An 8,622-nucleotide genomic window follows, 5' to 3' on the forward strand; every position below is an offset into this window, starting at 1 on the left:
AGTTCACACTCTGTACTTTGGTCCGTATATGGTTCCCTACAGACTTAGCCTGGGAAAACCCTGACAAACTTCCGGCAAATTTGACATTTGCTCTGCAAGTCAGTCTGGCCAAGAGCCCATTCAAGCCCATTTCCAATTTTTCCAAATCGAGGCACCAATCACAACCGATGAGGCGGCCTTTACACCAATCACAATCATTGAGGCGGGCTTTACACGATGACGATACAGCAGCGTCGGCGAGCAGCTTATTGTTTACATTCAACATGACGGCTACCGAAGCGCAGCAACCCGTTGATGCCGCTGTCGCGTCACCCGGATCGTTGGTCTGATTGGTTGAAGGACTATCCAATGCACCCAGAGGCATTTGAGGGTGTCTGTTTGTTCTGTTTGCCCCTTTGGAAATGAGCTGCGAATGAACCTTGCCCAGACCTACTCTCAGTTACAACTGAGAAGAGTCAGGTGTCAACCAGGCTTCTACAGACTGAGCCACTGCCACATTCTTAATTTTTTACAGTGAATAAAGCTCCAAATCCTTACATTTGAGAAGGGAATCTTTGGCATTTGCTTGATAATTGACTTGAATGATTATGTACATTTCTGCCGATAATTGTTTCTGCAGTATATTATAGCTTCTATTAGCCTAAATTAGCTACCCTCTAAATACAAGCACATTTAGTTGGGAATCACTGCTGTAGAAGGACCTACTTGGTCAATTTTTTTGAATAACATAAATCATGTAAAAAAAAAAAAAAAAAGTACATTTATATTTGAGGTTCCAAAATGCTACAATATGTTTATACAACAAATCTTTTCTGTGATGGCAACAATGATAAAATACCCTAAGTGTTTAAATCCCTCTTAATGATGTCCATTATCAAACATATACAGATTAGCAATTACTTTGGACAGCCTGCAAAACTAACACAATACTCCAAAGAAAGAATAATGTATTATTTGGTTTGTGCTGCGCCTGCATGGAGCTTTTCATACATAATATATCGGTATTCAGACATCATCATAGATCATTCATTAACATCAACTGTAAAGCACAAACTCAACACAACAATTTCCACAAGACAAGAAGAAAATTTCCCACTGTGAAAGGGAAACATTATTAGAAACTGCTCTTCCCTACTGACTTTACCACTGTCATGCAACAACATTATCTTTGATTAGCCGTGAATTGACCAGAATGGGGCTACACTGCAAGGCTTCTGTCTAGCCTCCCTCTCCCTGACTGCCCTTTGCATGGCTGCCCCCTCATTACTGTAATTGACATGTTCATCCCTCCTCTTCCCCCTTAAGGGGCTGATGGCTCAATTAGGAGCTGGCCGGAGGACTGATTGGACGCCAAGACAAGAGGTCGCCGCTTGGCTAAAACTGAGCCCTGCATGCAGCCAAACCAAGCTCGCTCTGTGACATATGGGAAGCCAAAGGAGCAAAAAAGACTGTTGATGTGTCAATTTAAAAGACACTATAGATAGAAGTGTATAATAGTGGGAAAAGGGACCCGGTTTGCCTCATTATCTTAAGAGGGCATACATTTGGTCAGTCAGGTAAAAAAGTGAGCAACGCACATGTGATTTGAATCATTCAAGTGCAAACCTTGAATATTATTCTGATGAAGGAGAGCGCAATCAAGATTAGGGTAGACATCTGTCTGTTTTGGAGAGTGTAATTAGTGGCCATGAACTTTAGCAGATTATGCACTAGCCAATGAAATGTGACAAAGCCCTGACATGTATGGTAGAGCCTCAAACGTGACTTGCAGTGGAGTTTGCCCTTCCACAGCTCTCAGACAGGGGTTTAGGATGGCCTTAATGGCTCAATTTCCACTCCCCAAAGATGGACAGAGCCATTGATTTGCACTCCTAGTATTTTAGCTTAAATAATAATAAAAAAAAGATTAAAGAAAGGCTTGTTTATGGCCAAGGCCATATGGTTAAATGTAAATGATTTAAATAACTTATAAGAACAACTTTTATTACCAGTCATTTGCTGTTAAACGACAAATCGAAGAAACACTAGATGGCAGAAAGGTATTTTACAAGAACATTAAACGCAACATAAGCTTACAGAGTTGTACTCAAAAGCAACAACAGTCCTATCTCTGTTGTTTACAGCGGCAGTGGTCACGTTGTGTCAAAGCTAATCACAAGCTAGTCTCCTCTGTGTCTTTAGCTGCAGATTGTTTTATGGCTTGGTGATGGAATCCTTTCCAGTGAAATACATCACACTACACCGTTTAGCTGTCAGCATTTTAACTGTGTTTAAGCAATCTAATGTTACTAGCTAACGGCAGGCTAACATTACCTGCTGTGTAATGTTAGATAGCGTCACACCCTGGGCTGTTTAAAAATAGCATTCAGCAAATCATTTTTGATGTCATCTGGTTGTAATCTTTACACAATTAAATTGATTTTTAACCAACTCACGATGCATTGTTACATTACACACAATTAAAGCGGATTTCTAACCATTGACTTAATATCGATCAAAATGCGGATTATTTTCTCTGCAGATTTGTTTATAGTGTCAGCAAATAGGGAAAATGTCCATTATAATTTATTTTTTATCTGAAAAAAGAAAAAGAAAAAAGCACAAATCCTCACATTTTAGAAGCTGGAATCAAATAATGATGGTCATTTTTGCTTTAAAAAATGACTTTGGCTAATTATCAAAATAGTTTGACTACATTTCTGTCAACCAACTAATTAACCACTAAGCTATTTATTTCAGTTCACAGAATATCATACTGATTGATCGTTCCTGACAAGAACAGTAGAAACTTACTATATTTTGTAGTTCTGTAAATGGCATTTTTTTTTTTATGTTGGAGCTGTGAAATAAGTCTACTTGATAATAAGCTGTTGTAACCATAAAAAAAATAGAAAATTAGACAAATTACAAGTTGACTGACTGCTATAAAAACATCTCCTCAAATCATAATGCCTACACAGACAAGTTTAATAATAACTTATTTTTCATGTCTTATTAAACTCTTTTGCAATATATTATTTCCCCCTCATGTCTTGCTAGGGCTGGGCGATATGGTTGAAAACTGTATCACGATATAAGTTTTTCATATCGGTCGATATCGATAATTATTGATATTTTTTATGACCTATTTAAAATAAGGACCAGGAGAAAAATATATTAAATTTAAACATTTTTATTTAAAACTTAACCCTGCTCTGATTATAATCCCCTCAATTATAAAAGCAGAAATGTCAACACAACCATGGAAAACATAATTAAAATGTAAACAGGTCTAAAATCACAATGAACACTTAACAATTATCTCTTAACATTAAGGTGCAAAATTAACGAATAAGTAAGAAATGCTTAATAAAGTGTCATAAAATAGTGCAAAGTGTTAGGGGAACTATTTTCTGCAGGTTTAGTGCTAGGTTGGTAACCTGGCTTCTGGACAGTGCTCAGCATGTCGGCCTCCGTTATTTCTTTGTAGCGTTTAGTAAGGCGCTGATGCAGAGTACCTCTCCATGGTGGTCTGCTGCTTGTGCAGTGTTGCAGCTGCAGATGTTGTTGGACGTTGATGGCGAATACGGCTGTGCTCGAAAGTGTGAGCGCGGCTAAAGTGGTAAAACAAGTTTATGGTAGGCCTATTACCAGTGTTGGTGGGGACGACGGTCTGATTTACATTGGTCTGACTACGGTCAGACTTATAAAATCCCCAAAACTGCCATACTGACTTTTTTCTGTTTTATCAACAATTTCCTCGCTCGCTCCGGCACTCACTTTCCACTCCACGCCGGTTCTGTTATTGAAGAACACGAGACAGCGATGTGGCGCAACCAAAAATGATACTGTTACATGATTGGCTGTTAGAGTGTCACTCCCCATGTTGCTAGGTTGCCAGAGAGTGAGGGCCTTTGTTCATGCAACCAAACTTGATTCACAACCTCTGGTTTCTTCTGATGAAGAAAAACAAGTTATCGAACGTTTTATCGACCGCATTTTCTATTGATATTGATTATGTGTCTATCGCGATACATATCGTTATCGTTTTATCGCCCAGCCCTATGTCTTGCTATAAAATTTGCATTAGCAGGCAAATCAATGAAGGCCTCCCGTGAAAAACATGAGGTCTTACACTCTCTTGCACTTGACACAATCAAAAAGGAGTTACAATAAAAATGTAAATACTATCACCACACCCATCGCTATGGGCAGGCCATAGGGGGCCGGGCCCGCCCCCCAAAATGCTTGTGCACTTGAGGCACAGACTTCTTAAAAAAATTACTTTAATTTTATATTATCATAGTTGCTAATTTTGTGTTGCATTAATGTTGCATTCTTTATCATTAAAACATTAAAAATATAAATAAACAATGGTGTGATTTTTGTTTGATTGATGGGAATCTACACTGCAACAGCCTATCACGGCCTTACTAAAAAGAAAGTTAGGCTACGACGTGACGGGCAGCATTTGGGCTACAACTAACTGTTGAATCATGGGGTGTGACGGACAAACCCAAACAGGTTACGTTGAGGAAAAAAAAATTTCCTCTAGTATTTGAACAGGGACTGCCTTGCGTAGGCTACTCGGTGGAAAAGGACTCCGCATTTTGTTATGCTTGCACGAAATTCACATCTGTATCATTGGACGCGACCTTCTTCATTAAGGGGTTTAAGATTTACAGACAAGGGCTTAAATAAGCATGCAGCTTCAAATGACAGGAGGGACTGGAGAGAGGACAGGCTGCCTCCACTCAAAGTATCGGTAGGTTCAAAGTCTCTGTGCGTGTGTGTGTGTGTGTGTGTGTGTGTGTGTGTGTGTGTGTGTGTGTGTGTGTGTGTGTGTGTCTGTCTCATGGCACATGCATAGCAATGGTCTGACTATCACTATGATACATTTTTGAGAAGTTGAGAAAATAAATTACAACATTCTAGACAAACCTTAAGTATTTCAACCAACATACAGGACTGAAACTTGGAATGAAAGATGTTGCCACTGCATTTACTGTATACTGTACACTTAAAGTGTTATATAGGCCTAGTAGTTAAATGTCTATTTCAATCACTTTATAAATCCTCATCCATTTTGGTCTCTCCTCTCTCACATTAGCTGCAAAATAAAAACTTTTTTCTGGTATTGCTACATCTGTGCAAAGTCAAGAAATATCATTAATTGTTTGATTCGTTGTCTGTCTTGTATTTGACCAGAGAGACAAAAGTTCAAATTCCCATACACACAAATTATGCTAACAATTCAACAACTGAAGGCAATCTTATGCTGCTGTGGACTTTGAGAAACCCTCGGTTGATTTAATTCTGTTCATCTTGGCAACCAACCATTATAGCTTTGTCAGCTCAAAGTCCTACCAACAGGAACTGCAAGTTTCAACACTTATTTCAAGCGTTTTAATAAAATACTTCTGTTGATGTGATGATACTGTAGCAAAGTTATTGGGCAGCCAAGTTGTTGATCCTGCTGCGAGGCAAGAAGAGAAATGGGAATCTTTGGGACATGAAGGACTTGGCTTGGACTTCTAAAAAATAAGGATTCAGCAGTAAATCCTAAACACATATTACACATTACAATAAACATGCTGCTGGTTGAGAACTGATTGATGAAATGTGTCATCTATGCTCTCAATCACGGTCACTGTACTACCTTCAAATGGTGATACGAGTCCATCTGCAGGGATGGCAAGTGGTGTTTCACTCTGTTAAACTGGCCTACTTCTTGCCAAACCGCTTTGGTATCTACCTTGGGATGGCACCAAAAATCGTAACTGCTGATTTCCAGTGCACTGAATGCATACAGCCCCATGCTAAACCATAATCAGTGCCCTAATTTGAATAGGGTTGCTCTTACGGTACAGTATGTTAAAGAATGCAGTTAGACTTACAGTGAATAAAGCCATGCAAATGCCCTTTACCTGCCAACAGCATCGTCGCTTGGCATCTGGCATTATAATAGTTTGTCTTTTGTACAAAATCTCACCAATTTACTACACACAAACTTAAACCAGTGCAGGAAAATATTCTTTTTCTTGAGCCTCTTAGAAGGAAGCTGAAAAAATGAAGCTGGAACAGCTGCGAACATTATGACAGATGGAGTCTGGAGACTTAGTAGGCCCACTGACGGCCGACAGGTACCCTACAGGGTCGACTCTAATTTGACAGGTTGGAAGCTAAGACTGCTATCAAATCGTGTGTCCTGATTTTTAACAAACCTAATACCCTGATTTAAAACACCACAACCGGGGTTAATTTACAGAGCAAAGGACTTGCTACTCTAAACAGGCCATTTCACAATTTTCAAGTTACGAGACCGACAGCCATTGCCTTCCTTTTACACTCTCCATATAACTCGGCTATGCGAGCTAACGTTATAGCACGCACTACTTTAAATCACATAAGGGACATTTGTATTCAAATTAAAACTATTCTTCTATGGAATATAAATCAGTACAGTGAAGCTTAATTACTTTGCTATATTTAAAGCTAGCAGGGTTTGATCTGTTCGAGGAGAAAAGACGCAGGAAGGAAATGTATCACTCCACTTACCCTGAAATATTGCTGATAAAAAGCCGAAAATAAGCCAGTCGACACGCGCTCCAGGGGTCTTAATGTCTTAATTAAGAAGCATTAATTAATTACGCTGAAGCGACGTCTCTATTTACATGAATCCGCGGCATTTTATTCCATTTAATGTTGAAGTAACTATACAGTCCACCCAGGCATACAGCGTACCCAGTATACGATCGACGTCATTGACATTTCCCGTGATTGACCCGTTGAAAATCCAATAAGAAGCTGACGTGCGAACCTCTCGTCCAATCAGAGCGCAGTGTCACAAAGTGGGCTGGTCTTTGCGAGAGGACATGACGGAGGTGACGGCCATGTTCTGCAATACTGTGTTTGTATCCCTCCGCTTCAGTATTTACCTTTTGCATGATTTTGCATGTGGGGAAAATGTCACTGTAGCCCCACTGTGCCCTGCCTGCTTTCCATAAGAGAACCCGTTAGGCCATTTGTTTTTCACGTCTGTACCATCACAGCCCTGTAAAGCAGCGAATAACCGACTGTTAAGACCTGCTAGGTTGTTAAATAGAGAAATGTTGAGTGTTGGCAGGCGTTAATCGTCTGTTATGGTGTGATGTTATTTTCTTTTTAAACTAGTCGCCTTGTAAAAAAGAAGAAGCTGCATAGCCTATGTAGAGTAACCAGGAACACATGGACAGTTAAATCAGCTGAGAGGTCTATAATATGTGTGAGATAAAAAGCAACACAATCATAGGCCTGCTGTGTAATATAAGCTAGTGCAACACACATACTATTGACATGACTACTGGTCAAAAGTTTTAGAACACCCCAATTTTTCCAGGTTTTTATTGAAATTCATGCAGTTCAATGTCTTATTGTACTCTGAAATGAAAGAATAGAACAAATAAACAATTTAAGTTAAAAAAGCAATCATGGAATCAATTTATAAACCAAAATGTATTTTTGATTCATCAAAGTAGCCCCCTATTGCAGATATAACAGCTGTGTGTGGCACTTTTCACTTTTCTGTCCAGTTCATCCCAAACCAGCTCAATGGGGTTTAAGTCTGCTGACTGTGCTGGCCACTCCATGTTTTTAAGCTAACCATCTTGTTCTTTTTTGCTAAGATAGTTCTGGCATAGGACTTATGTTTTGGGTCATTATCTTGCTGTAGGATGAACCCCTGACCAACTAGGCGCATACCAGAGGGTACTGCATGGCGCTGCAAAATGCTGTGGTAGCCGTTTTGGTTCAGGGTGCCTTTCACTCTGTACAAATCACCAACCGTGGATCCAGCAAAACAGCCCCAGACCATCAAACTTCCTCCTCCATGTTTGACAGTTGATGTCACACACTGAGGAACCATCCTTTTGCCTACTCGACGGCGTACAAAAATCCTGCGTGATGAACTGAAGATTTTAAATTTTGATTCATTAGTCCATAGCACCTTCTTCCAGTCTTCAGTAGTTCATTGACGATGTTTCTTGGCCCAGGCAAGCCTCTTTTTCTTATTCTGACGTCTTAGCAATGGCTTTCTTGCTGCAACTCGACCTATCAAACCTGCAGCTCGAAGTCTTCTCTTTACAGTTGAAACTGAGACTTGCTTATTACGACCACTATTAAGCTGTGCTTGAAGCTGTTGTCCTGTGAGCCGCCTATCCACGCAAGCTGTTGACTCTCAGAAACTTGTCTTCTGATTCTGTTGTGGCGTTGGGTCTGCCAGACCTCTTATTGTCCGAGTTTCCCCCAGTCTCTAAGTGCCTTTTGATGGTGAAGAATACTGAATACTGTACCTTGATTTTCTTCGCAATTTCTCTGTAGGAAAGACCAACATTCTTATGTGTTATGATGGTCTGTCTCTCTTCCATTGTTAATTGCCTTTTCCCCGCCATTTTTATGGCAACACACTACTTTCTGCAGTACAATACTGTTCAAATAATGCTCACGAGGGTAGGGTACCACAGTGTGTTCCAACAATACTTTTATACAAACAGAGGGGGTTGTAAGTAATCCAGACAAGTTGGAACACCTGTGGGAATTGGTAGCACCAACTTTCAAAGCTTGATCAACCTCCATTGCTGCAGAACAGCTTTACATTGTTAACCC

The 8,622-nt window shown here is 39.9% G+C and overlaps 1 protein-coding gene across 6 annotated transcripts in view; it reads right to left on the reverse strand.

The window, feature by feature from the left end:
• The window catches only part of LOC114567867 (myocyte-specific enhancer factor 2D), a 34,833-nt gene extending 28,112 nt beyond the window's left edge, over positions 1-6,721 (reverse strand). For all 6 annotated transcript variants that reach the window (XM_028597048.1, XM_028597045.1, XM_028597047.1 and 3 more), the window contains exon 1: positions 6,538-6,721. The gene's annotated coding sequence lies outside the window, so the exon portion shown is untranslated. The remainder of the gene's footprint in view (positions 1-6,537) is intronic.
• Positions 6,722-8,622: the final 1,901 nt, after the last annotated feature.

Source organism: Perca flavescens, chromosome 14 (genome assembly GCF_004354835.1).
Source record: "Perca flavescens isolate YP-PL-M2 chromosome 14, PFLA_1.0, whole genome shotgun sequence".
NCBI classification, from domain to species: Eukaryota; Metazoa; Chordata; class Actinopteri; order Perciformes; family Percidae; genus Perca; species Perca flavescens.